At 42.3% G+C, this 23,339-nt stretch overlaps 1 pseudogene; it reads left to right on the top strand.

The window, feature by feature from the left end:
- Window positions 1-814: 814 nt before the first annotated feature.
- Window positions 815-9,068, top strand: LOC102490667 (S-phase kinase-associated protein 2-like; annotated as a pseudogene).
- Window positions 9,069-23,339: the final 14,271 nt, after the last annotated feature.

Raw genomic sequence — 23,339 nt, 5'->3', positions numbered from 1 at the left:
AAGAAGGCCTAAGAGGGACCAGCAGGTAGTATAGTGTTTATGGTGCTGAAATCTCATATTGCCAATTGCAGTTCAAGTCCCAGAACCAGAGGCTTGAAAATCATGCTGAGCACGTGTGCGTATACCCAAAATCCTGGGAGAAGAAGGGATTGGTACATGGTTATCCCCCTGCCCAGGGGTTGATTTCTCCCTTTCCCTCTCACTGTCTCTCTCTCTGACAACACACATGGCTTTGGCATAAACCTTAAAAAAAAAAAAAAGGCTCAAGGAAGGTGGTGAAGATCCTTTTGGAATACTGTTCTGGGCTTTCCACTGGCATCACCCAGCAACATAGGGGCATGAGAACGAAAAGGAGCAGACAGGTCTCTAAAATCGGTGGTAGGATTTGGATACCACTTGAGGCAGAAGTAGGTCTAACCGTTCAAGGTACTGAGGATGTTAGGAATGATCAACGATGTATTCATTTGTCCTTACAGAAAAGACCACAGAGATTAAGGGTGCAAAAACACAGTAAATTTCCTGTGAGCGTTAAATTATGACAAAACAGATGGGAGAAAGGGACATCTCCCATTCTCACCATTTTAATATAAAAAGGTGGTTTAAAACATTTGAAAACATGGACAGGCTGAAAAATAGCATCTCTTTTGTGGTATGTCTGATCAGGCTTTGAGTTTTCTGGTTGTGCTTCGTGTTCATCAGATGTAGTAGATCAGATCAAACCCTCAGATTTGCTGTGGCCACGGCTCAGCCACACTGTGACTGAAGCCTTAAGAACCGCCGCTCACCATCTTGTGCTTCAGGATGTGCAACCCCAATGGCGTCTTCAGGAGCCGTGCTGGGACTGTGGAAGGCTGCTGCCTGTTGGGTGAGGTTTTTAAACTATGGGATGAGGGAATAAAAGGCAGTGCTCTCCTCCTCTGACTCTTAAGCCAGCATTTTGTAACCTTTGTTTCTACTTGCCAACAGAACCTGGAGAACACTTTTCCATTTTCAGATTAATCTGAATCAGTGTTTTAGCCAGGGGGTGACAGGAACACTCTTCTTCACACTCCCTTTTTGTAATGTCCATAGTGAAGTTCAGTGCATCAGGGTGGATGAACCCAAGATCCAGTGGGCAATTCAGCTGATCCAAGGCTTGCATTTTCCTTCACTCATCATCCATCCCCATTCAGTGTAACTTCTTGCACTATTGTGGTTAACTTTATGTAAAACTACTTTTTAAAAAATAATATGTGCCTATGTAATAAAGTCTACACACTGGCTATCTCTGTAGAGGTGAGGTTTTATTTTTCGTTCTGCTGATTATCTGTAATACCTTTTTTGAGCTATGAAAATGAACCATTAATAAACATTTTTAAACAAAGTATCATAATGCAAGATTTAATGAGATCAGGCATAATGAAGAGTAATGTTTATTAATAAGGCCTTTGAGGGACCAACAGTTGATGGGTATGTTGCTGGATTCCCATGCAGTCAACCACGTTTGAGTCCCGGACCTGGAGGCTTAAAACTCATGCTGAGGGACCAGCAGTTGGTGTAATGGCTATGTCGCTGGACTCCCATGTAGTCGACCGCGGTTCAAGTCCTGGACCCAGTGGCTTAAATTCATGCCAGGCACATGTGCGTGCGTGCCCAAGAACCCGAGAGGAGAATAGAGGAGAAGGGATTGTGGCGTGGCCATCCCCCCTGGGGGGGTGATATCTCGCTTTCTGTCTCTGTCTCGCTCTGTCTTTTTGGCAAACGTACATGCCCTGTAGCCAAAAAACTCTCCCAAAAAAAGACTCATGCCAAGCACATGTGCGTGTGTGCCCAAAATCCTGAGAGAATAAGGGGTTGCACTGTGGCCATTCCCCGGGGGGTGGGGGGGTGGGGGGTGGTTTCTTGCTTTCCATCTCTCTGCAAACACATGTGCCCTATAGCAAAAATCTCTCTCTAAAATAATAATAAGGCCTTTGAGTCAATTAATATGGTTAGTAATCATAAGCTGACAAGGTCGCAAGTGACCTGTTTAATTGTCCTGGTTAAGTTTTTTATCATGTATATAATTTACTCAATTCAAGATACTACATTCTATTTTGTGCCAGTTCTGTGAGAAAATAAAAATGAGGCAATCCTTAAGGATTTCTTGGAGATGATATATATACACATAATTGAGAAGTATAAAACAGCATGTAATCAACTGATAATTATCAGCGCCCAACAAATAACTGTTCAGTTGATTGATGAATGTCAACATAAACTCAGATGGGGGACCAGCAGTTAGAGTAATGGCTATGTTGCTGGACTCCCACGTAGTCGACCACGGTTCAAGTCCCGGACCCAGTGACTTAAAACTCACGCCAGGCGCATGTGTGTGCATGCCCAAGATCCCAAGAGGAGAATGGAGGAGAAGGGATTGCAGCATGGCCATCCCCCCTGGGGGATGATTTCTCGCTTTCTGTCTCTCTGTCTCTCTCTGTCTGTCTGGCGAACGCACGCGCCCTATAGCGAAAAACCTCTCAAAAAAAACAAACTCAGATGGGAATAACTCAGTATGAACTAGAGGGCTTGGGACGTTTTCACACAAAAGATGGCTTTTAGGTGAGACTGGGAGGCAGAGGTAACATTTGGCTCAGTAGCAAGACCGGAATTTAGGGTTGGGAAGAGGCAGAAGTAAAAGTGATATTTTGGGGGACCAGCAGATGACACAATGGTTACGTCGCTGAGCTCCCACACAGTCAACCACGGTTTGAATCTCAGACCCAGCAGCTTAAAATCATGTCGGGCGTGTGTGTGTGTGTGTGTGTGTGTGTGTGTGTATGTGTGTGTGTGCGTGCGTGCATGCTCAAGATCCTGAAAAGAGAATGGAGAAGGGATTGCAGCTTGGCCATCCACCCTAGTGGGGGATGGTTTTTCACTTTCTGTCTCTGGTAAGTAGTCCCTCTCCCCCTCCCCCTGCCTCTCCCCCTTTCTGAACAGCACACATAACTGCTAGCAAATTTTTTGTCAGAGTTACAGGTAACATTTTCAGAGTTAAAGTCAAAATACCTATACTTTCCTAATCCACCACGGTATAGGAACAGGATAAAATCTGTTCACCTGTGGTGAGCAAACTGGCATGGGGATTGTTTGTGACACTCTCCCCACCTCTCTCCCCTCCCTTCCTTTCTTCTTCACATCGTCCCAAGAACCTTGACTAATCCAGTGGCAGGGGCAGAGAAATCGACAGTTTAGCGATCTGAAACAGTTCCCAATTATTTCTGCGCACATTGACGTCTTTTTGTCCAAACTTCTATTGCATAATCTGCTATTTTATGTGCTGTCCTTGATGCCTGATGTTTATTAGGTTTGTCTTATTAAAAAGCAATAGCTGGGGGCTGACAGGTAGCATGGTGGTTAAGGCGCTGAACTCCCACATGGCCGACCATGGTTCGAGTCCTGGACCTGATGGCTTTCTTTCTCACTTTCTCTCTCTCTGTCTTTCTCTGGTCAAATTTTAAAAATAATGATGGATAAAATTTAAAGTAATTCTAAAAATAAAAAAGCAATAGTTGATTAAGAGAACTGGATTTTAGAGGGACCAACAGATGGCATAATGGCTGTCATTGGACTCCCATGTAGTTGACCGTGGTTCGAGTCCTGGACCAAGTGTCTTAAACTCATGCCAGCTGTGTGTGTGTGTGTGCATGCCTGAGATCCCAAGAGGAGAATGGAGGAGAAGGGATTGCGGCATGTCCATTCCCCCTGGGGATGATTTCTCACTTTCTCTCTGTCTCTGTCTCTCTTTCTGGTGAGCGCATGTGCCCTACAGCAAAAACCTCTCAAAAAAAAAAAAAAAGAGAGAGAGAATTGGATTTTGGGGGCTGGCAGGTGGCATGGTGGTGAAGGCACCTGGACACCTACATGACTGACTGTGGTTCGAGTCCCAGACTTGGCAGCTTACTTTCTCAGTTTACTTCTCTCTCTGGTCAACTTCAAAAAAATAAAATAATGACAATGAATAAAATTAAATAATTCTTTATAAAAGGACAGAGGGACCAGAAGATGGCATAATAGCTATGTCACTGGACTCCCATGTAGTTGACTGCAGTTGGAGTCCCGGACCCGGTGGCTTAAACTCATGCCAGGTGCGTGTAAGTGCATGCCCAAGATCCCAAGAGGAAAATGAAGGAGAAAGGATTGCAGCGTGGCCATCCACCTTGGGGGGTGATTTCTTGCTTTCTGTCTCTGTCTTTCTGGCGAGTGCACATGCTCTATAGCAAAAACCTCTCCAAAAAAGAAAAAATGAAAAAAAAGAGAGAGAGAGAGAGAGAATTGGACTTTATAGTGTGTGCCAAGGGTACACCAAAAATATTTTTAATGAGCCAACACAAATCTACACGCAATTGAAAATTATTTAAATTCATTCTGTATTTTTTTTTCTTAGATTTTTCCAGAGGGTTCATGTAATCACCAAGGTGAAGGAGAGAGAGTTGGGGAAAGTGAGAAAATACCCCCAACATTGGGTATGCTCACGCAACAATATCTTCTTCACCTCACTCTCCTTTTGAGATTTTGGACACACGTGTGCATGCACCTGGAACTGAGACTCAAATGGCATAGCCCAGCTATGTGGGATCCATCTGCCTTAACCACTGGGCCTTGACTGCCCCCATTCTGTATTCTTTTATATTTTTATGTTTTAGGAGAGGGTACATGCACTCACTGGGGAGAAAGAGAGAAGCTGATATGGAGCAACCTGGAACTTGTGAGCAACCTTTAAATAACCCAGGTCTGGGACCAGCAGATGGAATAATGGCTACATTGCTGGACTCCCAGGTAGTCAACCATGGTTTGAGTCCCAGACCCAGTGGCTTAAACTCATGTCGGCTGTGTGTGCATGTGTGCCCAAGATCTCAAGAGGAGAATGGAGGAGAAGGGATTGCAGCATGGCCATCCCCCCCAGGGGTGATTTCTCACTCTCCATCTCTCTGTCTTTCTGGCGAGCACATGTGCCCCATAGCAAAAAACAAAAAAAACAAAAAAACAACCTACCAAAACCTCTCCAAATAAAAAGAGAAGTACCCCAGGGCTGATAGCCACCTGGGCTTTCTGTTCCCTGCAAAATAGTTGCTCCTCCCCTGAACTGTTGAGTTATCAGAGGTCTTGAGCAGGATGAATTCCCTGCTTCTCTGCCAGCTCTGTATTAGGGGAGACACTGAGCTCCTACTCTGATAGTACACTTGAAGTGTGCTGAAACTGCCCTTCCCCAATCACTCATAAAAGATTGTGCCCAATTCTAAGCCTGGGCTGGAGATTGAGAGCATTAACTCCTCCATGCCCACTGACATAAAAAGAGTTCTCCTTTTTCTCCTTAGTGCTGCTTTTTGTTTCCTAGTGTCTTTTTTCTGCAACAAAGCAATCTGAGAAAGCACCACCCAATGGGGGATGATCATGCCACAATTCCTTTTCCATTTCTCCTTTTGTGATTTTGAGTGGGCATACATACACATACACACAGTGTGTTTTTCAAGCCACCAGATCCAGGACTCTAACCCGCAGTCAGTCACGTAGGAGCCAACTGAATTAACCACCACACCATTAGCTGGATCCTGCATTCTATAAGAATGGCTCCATTCTGTAGTTCCATAAAACTTTCTTGTAATAAATTAAACTCCCCTTCTACCTCAGAGCTTCTGCAGACTGGAAGTCTTCTATTATTATTTTTGTTTGTTTCCCCCAGAGGTTATTCTGTCAAGAATGCTCCAGAATGTCTCCTGATTATCTGGACAGTACAAAATTTACCCCCTTTAGCCCACTAATGGATTTTGTTTGTTTGTTTTATAGACTGGAGTTTATTTTTAACACCCATCATGCCATGAATTCATAGGGAGTAGGTTCCAGAAGTTCGGGTTCCTTTCCGTTGGTTCTCACAAAATGTGCTTCTTTGAGTGGAGCAGGCTGGTGCTTCAGTTGAACCCAGGTGCCTTTCTATTTGTCTTCCTTTTTTTCTGGTCATTTTCCTTCACACATTTTAGGAAGCTATCTCTGCTCTTAGAATGCTTAATATGCCCAATATGCACATTAATTCTCTTGACAAGAATCTTGCTCTTCTTACAACAATGCCAACAGCATGCTGGGTAACATTGTAGACTCTTCCAGTTTTGCCATGGTAACATTTGTAAGGTATTCCTTTTACACAGTATTCATTCCCTTGATGTCTACAATTTCACCTTTCCTGTAGATTTGCATGTATGTTGCCAAAGGAACACTCCATGTTTCCTAAAAGGCCTAGAGAACATGTATCTGTGCCTCTTTTTTTCCTTTTGTGTTCATCTTTTTGGTGAATTCCTGAAAGATGCCAGTTCCAGCCAAAAGGACACTGATTTTTGTTTTTGTTTTGTTTTTTTGTTTGTTTGTTTTGAGAGCAATTTTTGCTACAGGGCACATGCATTCACCGGAGAGACAGAGACAGAAAGACAGAAAGAAATCCCCCTCCCCCTCAAGGGAGATGGCCACAGTACAATCCCTTTTCCTCCATTCTCCACTTGGGATTTTGGGCACACAGGCACACACACCCTGTGTGAGTTTCAAGATATTAGGTCCAGGATTTGAACTGCAACTAGCCATGTAGGATTCCAGTGCCTTAACCACTATGCCACCTGCTGGCCTCAACACTAATAGAATTTTTTAAATGATTATTTTATTTAACTTTATTCATTTACTTATTTTTTAATTTGACCAGAAAGGGACAGAGAGATGGATGAGGGAGTGAGAAACCAAGCCACCAGGTCTAGGACTTGAACCACGGTCAGCCATGTGGGAGTCCAGAACCCTTAACCACCACACCACCTGCCAGCCCTGTCACTAATATATTTTTATAGGGGGGGAAACAAAGTGCCTTTCTTACTCTTACAGACTTGGTCACTCAGTGCAATCTTTTTAAAATTATTTTTTCTCTCCTTTGTTCACATATACACTTGACAGTGAAATGGAGGGAGAGAGAGATGAGCACCCTCCACAGGGCATGGTTATGTGGCCACACCATGTCCTTCCTCCAGTCCATCGGGTCTTGGGCACTTGCATGTGGCCCTGGCATGTCTCAGGTTGACTGGACCAGGATTCAACTGTGGTCATCAAGTGGGGACTGGCTTCTCTTGAACAGCAAGTTAGTGAAGCTGGCCCTCAATGCAATGCTCCTGACAATTCTAGACATAGGACAAATCAAAAACCGTTTTCTTCCAATTCTCTACTCTCACATAGTCACTCAACACTTCTGACACCAAATGTGTGGGGATTCTCTGGGGCAGATTCTGCAGCAGGTTCTCCAGCAAACACCAGCCAGGTGTTCTCCAGTTCAATTCAGGTTTCACACTATCTACTGGGGAGAGTGCCAGACCTCACAGGTAAAAGGCTCAGTCCCCAAGGCTGCTGCCACTTTAGATGTGTTGCAAGTCCAGTGTGTGGCCTGCCCTACTGAACCAGCAAACCAGAGTTCCTATGACTCCCTCTTCAGGTGCAATTAACTTGTAGAAGGGCTCACAGGATTCAGTGAGACACTTTTTCTACATGTACCAATTAATGATTACAAAAGATACAGATGACCAGCCAGATGGGAGAGATGGAGTAAGTGTGTGCACTCACAGGAGAGAGACAGAGAGGGAAAGTGAGAAATCAACTGGGGGGGGGGATGATCCCACTGCATGCCATTCTTCTTAATTCTTTTAGGATTTTGGGCACATGCACCCTATGGCAAAATACTCTAAAAAGAGAGAGAGAGAGAGAGACCTGTGCAGGGCCAGCAGGTGGCATAGTGGTTGAGGTGCTAGACTCGAGTGTGGCCAATCACAAATTGAGTCTTTGACCCGGCTTGAAAATCATGCTTGGTACATGCATGCCCCAAATCCCAGGAGAATGGAGAAGGGATTGCAGTGCGGCCATCCCCCCTGGGGGGTGATTTCTTGCTTTCCCTCACTATGTCTCTCTACCAAGTGCATGCTAAGAAAAAGATTTTTGCCATAGGAGTATGTGGTGGGGATGGAACATTACTAGAGTTCCCAGGTCTAGAGCTGAGTGCAACTACAGCACACCAAAACAGAAATCCTGGAGGGGGAAGCCCTGCAATTAATGCACATATTTGAAATTTTTTGGACATCAGGCACAGGAAGCACCTCCAGGAGATGCTAGACCAGAGTAGCAATGTTACCACAAGTTTCATGTGGAGGTGGGATTCTAGCAAGAGTTCTGAACTGCTGTCAGGCATGGGAGGTCTCTGCCCTGGAGAAGGAAGAAGTGGACAGTAAGAATATACCTCAAGAACTGCTCTCAAACCTAGGCCACCCCAGAACCCCTCCCAGAAATGGGCAAAGAGCGAAGGGAATGACAAAGACTTTATGATTGTCTGCAGACCTAAGCTAAATCTAGAGAACTTTATAGGTGTGTCATGGGACTCCCTCCCCGATGAACTGCTCTTAGGGATCTTTTCTTGTTTATGTCTCCTGAAACTGCTTAAAATCTCCCATGTTTGTAAAAGGTGGTATTACCTGGTGCTTGATGAGTCTCTATGGCAGACCTTAGACTTTACAGGTAAAAATCTGCATCCAGATGTGATTGGTTGGTTGATGTCTTGAGGGGTGGTTGGCTTTTGCTGTCCACAATCATTTATGGACCACCATTGGTTGAACATTTCAGCCCTTTTCACATTCAGCGCATGGACCTGTTGAACTCGGTAATAGATGCGTCTACCCTCCACGGCATTCTGTCTTGGCATTTCAAATTGGAGAATCTAAGCCTGGAAGGTTTACAGCTTTTGAATCCCATTGTCAAAAATCTTGCTCAGAATTAAGATTTGGTGTGACTAAACCTTAATGGATGTTCTGGATTCTCCGAATCTGCCCTGAAGTCTGTTAAGTAGCTGTTCCAGGCTGGATGAGCTGAACCTCTTCTGGTATTATGACTTCACTGAATAGCATGTGTAAGTGGCTGTTGCACATGTATCAGTGACCATCGCCTCACTCCCAAAAGAATTTCCAAAAATCAAGTGTCTCTTACTTTAGTTAGAAGATGCCTCAATTGGGACCTGCCGAAGGCATGGTGGTTAAGGCACTGGATACTCCCACAAGACTGACCACTGTTTGAGTCCCTGACCTGGTTGCTTGCTTTCTCAGTTTCTCTCTCTCTATCTCTCTCTGTCTCTCTCTGGTCAAATTAAAATAAATGAATGAATAAATAAAATTTAAATAAAGAAGATGCCCCGGGAACCAGCAGTTAGCGTAATGGCTATGTTGCTGGACTCCCACGTAGTGGACCGCGGTTCGCATCCCGGACCTGGTGGCTTAAAACTCACGCCGGGCGCATGTGCGTGCGTGCCCAAGATCCCGAGAGGAGAATGGAGGAGAAGGGATTGCGGCGTGACCATTCCCCCTGGGGGGTGATTTCTCGCTTTCTGTCTCTATGTCTCTTTCTGTCTGTCTGGCGAGTGAACGCGCCCTATAGCAAAAACCTCTCCAAAAAAAAAAGAAGAAGATGCCCCGATCTTCTCCACCTCTACTGAAGTGACAGTGACAGAAATGTTTCCAGTTAAACTATCCAACATGTATCATTTAGCCTATGCTATGATCTTATACCCAAAACTTTACTTAAACTTGGAGTCATTCCCACACTAAAAACACTACAAGTTTTGGGAATTGTGCCAGATGGTACCTTTCTGCTAGTAAAGGAAGCCCTTCCTTGTCTGCAGATTATTAATGATTGCTCCCATCTCACCACTGTTGTCAACTGTTGGCAACAAAAAGAACCAGGAGATATGGGGCATCAAATACTGACGGAGATTGCAAAGTTCCAGTTGTCTATGAAGTATTACATGCACGATTGTGTCTTTTCTTTGTCTTGGGAATAGGGAGATTGGCAGAAAGTCCAACTGCTGGAGCCCTCGGATTTATTCTTGGTTTTCCCTTTGCCTTCATTCTGCAAGCATATGAGAGAACCATTTGAAAGGGAGAACGGTGAAGTGTTACTTTTTTATGAAATGACTAAAAAAGCTTCTGTCACTGCAATGCCCTTTAAAGCCTAAGCCTTTTAAAATTTTAGGAGAGTGGGCCTATAATTTCAGGGTACTTTAAAGAGCAAAATTTGAGCCATTTCTTGCAAATGCTCTTCTAATTAGTCTTTTTAGAATCAAGCTTAAAAATTAATACAATTTTTATAGCCAAATCATAACTTTTATATTTAATTTTTCAGCATTGCTTCACAAGACATAACTTGGAAGGACAATAAGCTAAATTTGCATTGTGAGCTGAACAGAAAGAGAATCATAGGATGCTTGCAGGTGAGTCAATCTCTTCTGGAGATAGGAAAAAACATGCATTTCAGTTTGCCTTTAGATTTGAAGTTAGGCTAACAGAAATAAATAGCCTGAGATAATTCACCTTAAAACCTAAATGAAAAACAAAACAACCAAAGGTATTGAATTGGTTTAGTTTTTGAAGACTCAAGAAGCAATTTTCTTTTCTTTTTCTTTTTTTAGAGAGGTTTTTGCTATAGGGCTTGTGCACTTGCTGGAAAGACAGAGAGAAACAGAGAGACAGAAGGAGAGAAACCACCCCTCAGGGAGGATGCCCATGCCGCAATCCCTTCTCCTCTATTTTCCTCTCTGGATTTTGGGCATGTACATACACCCTGCATGAGTTTAAGCCACCGGGTCCAGGACTTGAACCACAGTCAACTATGTGGGAGTTCAGCAACGTAACCATTATGCCTTTAATGTTTGTTAAGTTATTGTGTTTGTACAATTCTAAATTAGGTGAGGAAATATAATCGTGGTTTTCTAACTTCATTATTAAATTATGTTAAATGTGTGTTCTTAGTTTTAAAAATGACTTGCTTTGTTTTAGAAAAGTGCCATTGATATTAACCTAGTCAGAAAAGCTCAATGGAAGAATTCTGAAGCTTCTTTTAGTGCTGAGGTTCTTGAGATTATATTTGTCTTACTCTGGAATCAAGTATCTGAAATTGTATTTTTTTTTTAAAGATGTCTCACAAAAATTGTTGGAAGCTACTCATTTTGTAGAGTTGCTGAATCCTAAAGTTCCCTAAGAGGAACTGCCAGACACATGAGGAAGAGGTACATGTTCCAGTCTCAGAGAAGTATGTATTTACTACTCATGCCGCCATGTGTGTTAAAGCTCAGGTGTTGACCCTTTTGATGAGTGTCAGTGATTTTTTTAAAATGTGGTATATAGAATCAAAAAGATTAAATAGTTTTTTAATTTAATTTTTTTTGAGAGAGATATTTTTGTTATAGGGTGCAAGCACTCACCAGAGATTCAGAGACAGAGAAATAAAAAGTGAGAAATCACCTCCTGGGTGCATGGGCACACTGCAAGCCCTTCTTCATTCTCCTCTCAGGATTGTTTTTTTGAGAGGTTTTTGCTATAGGGTGCGTGCGCTCGCCAGAAAGAGAGAGACAGAGAGACAGAAAGCGAGAAATCACCCCCTGAGGGGATGGCCACAGCATAGTCCCTTCTCCTCCATTCTCCTCTCGGTATCATGGGTACACACACACACATGCCCAGCGTGAGTTTAAGCCACCAGGTCCAGGATTCGAACTGCCGTTGGCTACATGGGAGTTCAGTGACATAGCCATTACGCTAACTGCTGGTCCCTCCTCTCAGGATTTTGAGCACACACATGTACACACCTGGTGTGAGTTTCAAGCTGCCAAGTCCAGGACTCGAGTCAGTCATGTGGGAGTCCAGCACCTTAACCACTACGCCACCAGTATTGTTCGGTATTGCTTCACAAGATATAATTTGGAAGGACAATTAAGCTATTGTCCTGCTAGCCCTGCTAATTTGTTTAAAATCATTACTTCCTCATATATTCAAAATGCAAAAAAAAAAGGCCAAAATTCATTATTTCTATAAACATTAACTTTTTAAATAAAAAAAAATGATAAGTCTTAGCAATAATAGCATAAAGTGCCCTTATCTGCTCAGGCCTAATGAAGAACATCTTTTTTGTTGTTGTTGTTGTCTTTTTGGGTTTTTTTTGAGAGGTTTTTGCTATAGGGCGCGAGCGCTCACCAGACTGACAGAGAGAGACAGAGAGACAGAAAGCGAGAAATCACCCCTCAGAGGGGATGGTCACGTTGCAATCCCTTCTCCTCCATTCTCCTCTCAGGATCTTGGGCACACACACACACGCGCCCAGCGTGAGTTCTAAGCCACTGGGTCCGGGACGCAACCGCGGTCGACTACGTGGGAGTCCAGTGACATAACCATTATGCTAACTGCTGGTTCCCATGAAGAATATCTTAAAGTAGTGTTACACAGGAAATGATTATGCTTCAATGTCTTAGTAGTTAAAAAGTACTAAATAATACTTGAAATTTTGTTTACAGATAAGTGACAAGGACTGATGATAGGCCGCAATTGGATGGGACCCATAGATGGCATAATGGTTAAGTCACTGAATTCCTATGTAGTTGACGACAGTTTGAATCCTGAGCCCTGCGGCTTAAAACTCATGCTGGGCGTGTGTGTGCATACCCAAAATCTCAAAAGGAGAATGGTAGAGAAGGGATTGTGGTGTGGCCGCCCCTCCCTCTGGGGGTGATTTCTTGCTTTCTGTCTCTCTGTCTCTATCTCTCCAGTGAGAGATAACAAAAATATAACAAAAATCTCTCCCTCAAAAAAGAAAAAGGATGTCAATTGGACTGACTTGAGGATGCCCCCAGACATACCATACTTCCAGACTCAAGTCTAGCCAAATGCTGTTTTCCCAACATGTCAGAGTAATCTGTATTTTTGTGTGCCATTTTTACATTTATAGACTTGTTTTAAAACAAAATATTCTCTAAAAGTGTGTACTACAAAAAAAAAAAAACATTAGCATATACAGGAAAATTAATCACTGTGCATGCCCAAAGAAAGCTGTGGGCTTAGAAAAAAACCTGAGACGAACTCAAGTTTATATCTCAGACTCATAATTGACAGAGGCTTCCTACAACGATTTTATTTAAAAAAAAAAAAAATGAACCCTGGGGAAGAGAAAGTATACAATTCTCAGATGGTTACCAAATTATTAGATTTGACTGTCTAGTTTTCAACAACAACAAAATCACAAGGCATAAAAAGAAACAGGAAATATGGCCTATTCAAAGGGAAAAATTTAACAGAAACTATCTTTTGTGAGAAAGAACTGATTGTGCATGTAGTAGACAAAAACTTCGAAGCAATTGTCTTAAAGATACTTAAAGAACTAAAGAAAGCTAAAAGAACAATGTATGGAAAAGAATTAAAATGTTAAAAAGAAGTAGAAAATCAGGGCCAGCAGGTGGCATGGAGGTTAAGGCAGCTGGATCTCGCATGGGTACTGCATGGTTTGATTACCTGACCTTGCAGCTTGAAAATCACACTAGGAGCTGGCAAGTGGTGTGGCAGTTGGGTTGACAGCAGTTTGACTCCTGGACCTGGCAGCTTCCTTTCTCACTTTCCCTCTCTCTCTGTCTGGTAAAATTAAACATAATAATAATAGATAAATAAAATAATTCTTAAAAAGAAAAGACAATCATGCCAGGCATGTGTACATGCATGCCACAAATCCTGAGGAAAATGGAGAAAAAGGGACTGCAGCTTGGCCATGCCCCCCTGGGGAGGGTGATTTCTCACTTTCCACCTCTCCGTATTTCTCTGTTCTCTCTCTATTTCTGGCAAGTGCACACACACTATAGCAAAACACAACAAAATAAAAACACAAGGAGGAAATCTAAAAAAAAGGCAAAAAAAATCTGGAGCTGAAAAGTACAATAACTGAAATGAAAAATTCACTAGAGGCATTCATAGATATATTTGAGCAGGCAGAAGAGTCAGTAAACTTGAAAATAGGACAATCTATCAAGTATGAGAAACAGAATGAAAAAGGATTGAAGGAAAATGAACAAAGCTGAAAAGACCTGTGGGACATCATCAAGTGTTCCACCATATGCTTTACAGGAGTCACAGAAGGAGAATAGAAAGAGAAAGTAGTGCAAAGAACATCTGAAGAAATAATAGCTCAGAATGTATCAAACTTAATGAAAGACATCAATATAAATACCGAAAATACTCCAAGAAGGATGAACTCAAAAGTAACTGCACCAAGAAAAATTATAGTCATATTGTAGAAAAATCTTGAAAGCAACAAAATAGCTCAAGACAGCCATCAGAAACTTTTGAGTCCAGAAGGCAGTGGGTTAACGTATTCAAAGAACTAAAAGAAGAAAAAAGTGTCAATCAAGAATATAGACACTGTTCTTCAAAAGCTGAGGGAGATTTTGTTTCTCTCTCTTTTTTTTCCTTTGGAGAGGTTTTTGCTATAGGATGCATGCGCTCACCAGAGAGACAGAGAGAGACAGAGTGACAGAAAGCGAGAAATCACTCCCCAGGGGGGATGACCACACTGTAAGCCCTTCTCCTCCATTCTCCTCTCAGGATCCTGGGCACGCACACACGAACATGCACCTGGCATGAGTTTAAGCCCCCGGGTCTGGGACTCGAACCACAGTCGACTACATGGGAGTCCAGCGACATAGCCATTATGCTAACTGCTGGTCCCCCGATCGAGCTTTTTTTAACACTGCACTTGTCCTGCAAGAAATGCTAAAGAGAGTCCTGTAGGTTAAAATGAAAAACACTGGACAGTAATACAAAGCCATATTAGAAATAAAAATCTCTTGGGGCCAGCCAAAGGCCTATGTAGTGGTTAAGGTGGCTGGATCTCACATGGCTGACTTCATAGTTCAAGTACTAGAACCAGTGACTTAAAAAAACACACCAGGCATGTGTGCATGCATGCCCAAAATTCTGAGAGGAGAATGTAGGAGAAGAGTTTGTGCTGTGTCCATATACCCTGGGAGATACTTTCTCACTTTCCATCTCTCTCTCCAGTGAGTACATGTGGCCTGTGGCAAACAAAAAGTGATTTAAAAATAAAAAGAAATAAAAATATTGGTAAAGGTAAATACATTGACAATTATAAAGCTAGTATTTGAGGGCATTATGTTAAGTGAAATTATTCAGTCACGCAGGAAAAGACAAATACCACATGATCTCATTTATACGTGGAATATAAAAATGTTAAACTTAGAGATTCCAAAGCATGGTTGAAAGAGAACAAACTGGAGGACTCACACTTCTGATTTCAAAACTTATTACAAAGCTACAGTAATCAAAACACTGTGATATAGGCACAAATCAGACATATAGACCAATGGATAGACTAGAATCTGAGGGATTAGTAGATGGTGTAATGGTTATGAGGAGAAGAGATTGTGGTGTGATCGTTCTCCCTGGGGTGGGTGAAGACACTTTCTGTCTCTCTCTGTCTCATGTGCCCTATTCAAAATTCTTTCAAAAAAAGAAAGAAAGAAAGAAAGAAAGAAAGAAAGAAAGAAAGAAAGAGAGAGAGAGAGAGAGGGAGGGAGGGAGGGAGGGAGGGAGGGAGGAAGGAAGGAAGGAAGGAAGGAAGGAAGGAAGGAAGGAAGGAAGGAAAGAAAAGAAAAGAAAAGAAGAAAGAGCACAAACCTTTGCACATAGGGTCAAATAACTTTTTTAAAATTAATTATTTATTTAATTCCATTTGTTATTGTTATTTTTAAATTCAACCAGAGAGAGACACAGAGAGAAAGGGAAAGGGAGAAAACAAGGCCCAGGTCCAGGACTTGAACCACGAATGGCCATGTGGGAATGCAGCGTTTAAACTATCATGCCACCTGCCAGCCCAGGGTCAAATAAACTTTGAAAGAGAGCACCAAGATCATTCAATGGGGAAGGAGTCTTTTCAACAAATGGTGTTGGAAAACTGGATATCCACTCTCAAAAGAATGAAGTTGGACTCTTATTTAGTGCCTTATACAAAAACTAGTTCAAAATAGATCAAAGACCTAAACAAATGACCTAAAATGATTAAGCTCTTAGAAGGACACAAGGCAAAATAATAATAATAATAATAAAAAAATACAGCATTGAATTTAGTGATATGACACTGAATATATAGGCAACAAAAGAAAAAAATAGGCAAATTGAGCTTCATGAAATTTTTCTAAAATTGTGTATCAAACAGACAGCAGGTGGCAAGAGGGTTAAGACACTAGACTTCCACATGACTGGCCATAGTTCAAGTCCTGGACCTGGTGGCTTGCTTTCTCACTTTTTCTCTCTCTCTGGTGAGCACATGTGTCTTATAGCAATATTAAAAATAATAATGGTGCCAGAAGATGGTGTAGTGGTTACATCGCTGGACTCCCACATGGCTGACCATAGTTCGAGTCGGGTGGACCCAGAGGCTTGAAACTCATGTAGGGTGTGTGTGCATGTATCCCCAAGATCCCAGGAAGAGAAAGGATTGGAGCTTGGCCATCCCCCCTGGGGGTTGACTTCTCACTTTTCCTCTCCCTGTCTCTGTCTCTGGCAAGTGCATGTGCCCCATGAGGGGTACTTTCTCTCTCTCTCTCTCTCTCTCTCTCTCTCTCTCTCTCTCTGGTGAGTGTACATGCCTTTTGGCAAAAAAGAAGCAAAATAACAACCACTAAAATAAAAAAAAAAATACAAGTGTTGGTGAGGATGTAGAGAAATTAGAAACTTTGTGCAGTATTAGTGAATGTAAAATGATACAGTAGCTGTGGAAAATTGAATGGTAAATCCTCAAAAAATTAAAAATAAGGGCCAGCAGGTAGCATGAAGGTTAAGGCAGCTGGATCCCACAGAGCCAAGTACATGGTCCAAGTTTCAGCCACCGGGCTAGAAAAACATGACTGGCACCTGTGTAGTGCATGCCCAAAATCCCGAGAGGAAAATGAAGGAGAAGGGGTAGTAGTGGCCATCCCTTTTGGGGGTGATTTCTCACTTTCCCTCTCTCTTGTGAGTGCACATCCTCTAGCAAACTAAAAAAAAAAAAATTAAAAATAGAATTATTATATAGGGACAGCTGGTGGCACATCAGTAGCACAATGTCCTGCAATGCCACATCTATATGAAAGGTTCTAGGTTCATATCCTCAGGCCTTTCTCTCAACAGTAATCTGGACTGCTGAAGTCGAGGGTGGATCATGGCATAAACACCATACTGAGAAAGCCAGCTGGTGGCATGGTGGTTAAGGCACTGGACTCCCACTTGGGTGACCACGGTTCAAGTCCCAGACCCAGTGGCTTGAAAATCACACAGGGGTTGTGTGTGTGTGTGCCCAAAATCCCAAGAGGAGAATGGAGAAGGCATTGTGCTGTGGTCTTCCCTTAAGGTGGTGATTTCTCACTTTCCTTCTCTCTGTCCCTCTCCAGCAAGTGTACATGCCCTATGGCAAAAACCTAAAAAGTGAGACAAAATTCTGATTTACTTTTTTCTTTAAATCAGGTTCTCACTGTCATGATGCTCCTCCTTCAGCTTCTCATCTGCAACTACAGGTGTACGTCACCACGCCCAGCTCTTTTTTAGACAGTCTCCTTATGCCGTTTAGGCCAGCCTCCAGCTAGAGATGCTGCTGCCTCTGCCTCCCCAAGTCTCTGGGGCTACAGGTCTGTGCTGCCATGTTTGGCCTTTAGGTTGGACCAGGAATAGAACCCAAGCTGTGGAGCACTGTATTTCAGCAAAGTCTGCCACTGGGGCAGGGCCCAATTTGATTTTTTAAGCCAATATTGGAAGGGTGAAAACACATTCTGGTCATTGAGAAGAGATTATGCTTGGTATTCTGTGAATATTGCGTTAAAAGACTAATAAAAGCTAAGAGAAAAAGAGAGAATAAAAGAGGGGAGAAAAGAGAAAAGAAACTAAGGAAAGACAAAAGGAGAGAGAAGAGATATGCACTTGATAGTGTTATTGTTTGCTAAAATTAGAATTATGGAGCAAATATATGATGAATTCTATCCTTTGAAAATAAAAATCATTGTTGGGACCCAGTAGATGATATAATGGTTTTGTCACTGGACTCCTACATAGTCAACAGTGGTTCAAGTCCCGGACCTGGTGGCTTAAAATGCACGCAAGGTGCATGTGCATGCATGCCCAAAATCTTGAATGGGGAATGGAGAAGGGATTGCAGCATGGTTATCCCCCGGGTGGATGATTTCTCGTTTCAGTCTCTCTGTCTCTCTGGCAAGGACATGTGCCCTATTTAGTGATGAATCTCACTGAAGAGCCTACAAAACACATAAAGAAGAAGTTAAACACCTCTCCGAATCTGAGGATTGCAGTTTCATAGCCCTGTGTTCTCTCTGGACTCAGGTGTATTTTGCCACCCTGTGGCCAGATAATAGTACTGGTTATCTTCTGTGTCACACATTGTGGTTTAATATAATATTTTACAGGTTTTTTTTTTTTTGAGAATGGTAATGCATTTTCACTTGACAAATGAGCAATTATATATATCTTGCCTGGAGGTTTATGTAGACTCTAATTTTTAGCAGTCTGAGTCATTCCAGAAAATTGATGATTTTTGGCTGATGTAGGAACAGAACTCAGTTATTCAAATAATTTCACCCCCAAGAAACTTGCGGAAAATGTACTAGTTAAGATGGTGGTGGGACCAGCAGTTGGCGTAATGGCTATGTTGCTGGACTCCCATGTGGTCAACCACGGTTCGAGTCCCAGACCGGGTGGCTTAAACTCACGCTGGGCGTGTGTGCGTGCGTGCCCAAGATCCGAGGGGAGAATGGAGGAGAAGGGATTGCGGCGTGACCATCCCCCCCTGGGGGGTGATTTCTCGCTTTCTGTCTCTCTGTCTCTCTCTGTCTGTCTGGTGAGCGCACGCACCCTATAGCAAAAACCTCTCCAAAAAAAAAAAGATGGTGGTATGTGTATTATCTCAAACTTGGAATTGCTTTCTTCTTCAATTCTAAGTTTATAGATGGAAAAATCTACACATCCAAAAGACAAATTTGTTTGCTTAATTGATGGACTCAGTTCAGAATATGTTCTAATTTCTTTCTTTTCTTTTCTTTTTTTTTTTGGAGAGGTTTTTGTTATAGGGCGCGTGCGCTCACCAGACAGACAGAGAGAGACAGAGAAATAGAAAGCGAGAAATCACCCCCTAGGGGGGATGACCACACCGCAATCCCTTCTCCTCCATTCTCCTCTCAGGATCTTGGGCATGCATGCACACGTGCCCGGCGTGAGTTTAAGCCACCGGGTCTGAGACTTGAACCGAGATCGACTACGTGGGAGTCCAGCGACATAGCCATTATGCTAACTGCTGGTCCCTGTTCTAATTTCTTTTTTTGGGGGGGGGAGGTTTTCACTATAGGATGCGTGCGCTCGCCAGACAGACAAGAAGAGACAGAGAGACAGAAAGTGAGAAATCAACACCCTAGAGGGGATGGCCACGCCGCAATCCCTTCTCCTCCATTCTCCTCTCAGGATCTTGGGCATGCATGCACACGTGCCCGGCGTGAGTTTAAGCCACCGGGTCTGAGACTTGAACCGAGATCGACTACGTGGGAGTCCAGCGACAGCCATTATGCTAACTGCTGGCACCCCCTGTTCTAATTTCTAATGTTGACTCCACTCCACTGCTCAACAAAATCTAAATGAAGACAAAATTGAACTTATCATTTAATTTTCCCTACTATCTCTACTGCTATTATCCCTAGTATTTACTGAGGACCTATTGTGTGGCAAGTACTGTGCTATGGGTTTTTTTCCCACATGAATTCTCTCTTAATTTCACACAACTCTAAATGACAAGGGGACTTCAAAAAGCTCATGGCATGGGGGCCGGCAAGTGGCATGGTAGTTAAAGGCCCTGGATTCCCACATGGCTAACCACGGTTCAAGTCTCAGACGTGGTGGCTTGCTTTCTCACTTCCTCTCTCTCTCTCTGTCTGTCTCTGATCAAATTGTAAAATAATAATGATAATAATAATAATAAATAAAGTTAAATAGTTCTTTTTTTTAAAAAAAAAAAAAAAAAAGCTCATGGCGTGACAGCAGGAGGCTTGGAGGTTAAGATGTTAAATCCCACATGGCCAACTGTGCATATCAAGTCCCAGACCTGGTAACCTGAGAAATCACACTGGGTGTGTGTGCATGTGTGCCCAAAATTCCAAGAGGAGAATGGCCATCCCACTGATGGGTGAGATCTTACTTTCCCTCTCTCTCTCTGGCAGGTGCGTTTGTCCTATAGCAAAAATGAAACAAAACTGATGGAAAGAATGAAAATATGAGTTTATTTTGGTATAAAAATATTGAAATCTATGCATTGTTTTTCCATAACACACATTTTTTCATGAACTCTTTAAAGACCCCAGATATTACTGAATTATAACTTAAATGCCATTGTACAAATGAGGTGAAGTAATTTGCCCATGGTCAGAGGTCAGAGTGAGGACAGCACAAATTTGCCTCCAAAGCTCATGCTCTTGGGTACTTGCTATACCTTTCAAAACATACTGTCTCTTCCAATTATTGTGGCATTAGTACAAAGACATTAGCAAAGAATAATTTATTTTTTCATCTATAGAATGGGAGTTATATCACTGGCCTATTAGGTAAATAAAAATAATTCCTTTTGGGGACCAGCAAATGGTGTAATGGTTATGTCACTGGACTCCCACATAGTCGACCACAGTTCGAGTCCCTGACCTGGTGGCTTAAAATATGCTGGGCATGTTAGGCCGAGTTAGCATAATCACCGCCATGTTAGGGAATACTGGGGAAGTTAGCTTAATCACTACCCTGTTGAGTCTTCAGGGACGGAGCCCACTTTGTTAGGTCCTCAAGGACGGGAACCAGGAGTCTGGGAACTCTCAGATAAGTGGAAAACGGGAGGGACCAGCAACTACGAGGCAAGGTCATCCAAATCCTTAGCTGAGAGCCCTTATCTAGACCTAAGCAGGTGGTGAGAGCTGGACCCTCGCATCTCATACCCCCCCTTCCTTTGTGTGTTACAGTCTAGAGAACATCCTGAACTATAAAAGATCCCTTTACGGTTCCTGGTCCCGCTGCAACGGGCTGAAACTTGGACCCCAGCTAGCTGGAAAAATAAAAGCCTCTTTTGCAGTTGCATTGTCGCTGTCTTTTCTGTGTCTCCATCAGTTAGACCGATCTCTGGACCCTTACAGGCATTTGTGCGTGTGCCCAAAATCCTGAGAGGAGAATGGAGGAAGAGGGGTTATGGCATGGCCATCCCCCACTGGGAGATGATTTCATACTTTCCGTTTCTCTGTCTCTCCGTGAGCACATGTGCCCTATAGCAAAAATCTCTCTCTTAAAAAAAGTAGATTTCTTCTTCCCAATTTTTCTGGTACTAAAAATGGTCATCCTTCATTTTGTTTTATGAAAGCATTTAACATATAATTACAAAACTAGAAAGAATGTTTTTGATTATAAAGAATCTTACTAGAAGATGACTGTGTTTGGCAAGTTGAGAATTAAGTGAATACCACCTGGACCAGAAAACTCATGATTTTCACCTAAGATAGGAGCAAAGAAATCAGTCATTCAAATGTTTGTTTTTTTCTTCTTTTGCTTGCCTGTGTACTTTATTTTTGTAATAGGAAACAAGTTAACTATTTTTATAAGATTCCATACAATCACAATTTAAGTGCTCATCAAGTCACCTTTAAGTTCCATTGTAAATACTGAGTTCTTGGAAAAGTCATGACACATTTTTTTTCTGTGTTTTTCTATGCAAAAATGCATCATGACTTTTTTAACAATCCAATAGTTTCTGTAGAGCTCATGTTTTTATGGCGTAGGTGATTTTCTTATAACTAACTAAGGAAAGTGTAGAAGTTCAAACTAAACTGTACCTTTTTGTAAAACAAATAACTTTCATTGTAGACTACCAATTAAATCAGAAAATTCAAAGCAGATACAAATAATAAAAGCAAATGCAATCTTGAACTCTTACAACATGTTCACTATAAAGAGCAGAAAATGCGTACAACAAAATGAGCTTATGAAGTCTCATACTATTACAGTTACTTACGCGAACTGTGGTGGGCCACGTGGGAGTCCAGCATCCTTAACCCTCATGCCATCTGCCAACCCTGATAGTTACATTTTTAACTTTTAAGCTCATAACCCTCTTTCAGCAGAAGCAGATGTGTTGAAGTGTGCATTCAAGATCACATATAAACCATGCAGTGAGATGAGGAAGAGACTGAGGAAGACCTCAGTCACATACAGAAGGATTCAGGTGGTTCTGACGTTAGGATTTCTGCCCAGCCTTTCAACATTTTATTTTTCATTACGTAATTCTTCATGATTTTATTGTGCTATAACCAGGTGACTATAGAAGAAGGGATGGTCATTTATTTTGGCAGAATGGCCTGTTTGGGGATGTGAGTTAAGATGTTAACTTATAGCAAAACTACGCCTGGGTCTTCATGTTTCCGCCTACATAAAATGACCGGAGTGGAAGTTTGGTAATAGCAGAGATGTTGTCTTGTTTACTGCAGAATCTATCCAATCTAAAAGCAGGGCCTGAGACTTCCAAGGCATATTGGGGAGGGGATGAGCCATAGTCGATAGCTCCCCTCCCAGCCTCAAAGGGCTCACTGTGAAGCAAGGCCTTTTGGGGCAGATGCCCTGATGGTAAGCGAACTGGGGCAAGATGGGCTTCATCAAGTCCCAGTGAACACACCGGTTTAGTAAACGCTTTCTAATGATGCTTTTTGAGGCCAAGTAGAGAGAAGGAGTGGGATGCCCATGCCACAATCGCCTCGGGTTTTTCAGCACCATGCACACACACCCATCATGTTCTTCAAGTTTCGGGTCCGGACTTGAACAACTCAGCCATATGGGATCCAGCCGCGTTAACCACCACACCAACCAGCTGACCCCTTTACTTTCTTTCTGGTCTGAACGCTAATATTTTTGGCACTTCTCCTTTTATAATCTCTAGCACCCCCCTTTTTTTTTTTTTTTTTTTTTAGAATGGATTCTATTTAGAGAGCATTGTAGACAAACACTCAGGATGACAGGTTCTAACTTCACACCAGGCCACACTCTAAGCTTTCTCCAATAAGTAACATTGTTAGGGCTTTGCCTATCCGAGTCAAACTCTTTATCCTTTCTTTTTCTTTTTTTTTTCTCTTTAAATTTATTTTTTTTTACATTAATCCACTATACATCATTACAGCATACAAACGAATTTTCCATCCAAAATACACTGTATATTGGCTCAATCAAGCACAAGAACATACATGTTATCAGCAAATAATTTTCCATTTCTTATGTCTTGTATACTTTGTTTTTATGTTTTGCCATCCTTAATTCCCTATCCCTCACCCTCTGCCATTTCCCACCCACCTCCCACATTGTCTCTGGTATCCATGGTTGCTTTCTATGACTCCTCCCCACTTAATTGATTTGCTAATGAACTTAATTAGTCTAAATATTTCCAATAGC

This window comes from Tupaia chinensis, unplaced genomic scaffold, assembly GCF_000334495.1.
Source record: "Tupaia chinensis unplaced genomic scaffold, TupChi_1.0 Scaffold000528_1, whole genome shotgun sequence".
Taxonomy (NCBI): domain Eukaryota; kingdom Metazoa; phylum Chordata; class Mammalia; order Scandentia; family Tupaiidae; genus Tupaia; species Tupaia belangeri.
Note: the sequence above shows the minus strand (reverse complement) of the source record. Positions and strands in the feature narration are given on the sequence as shown.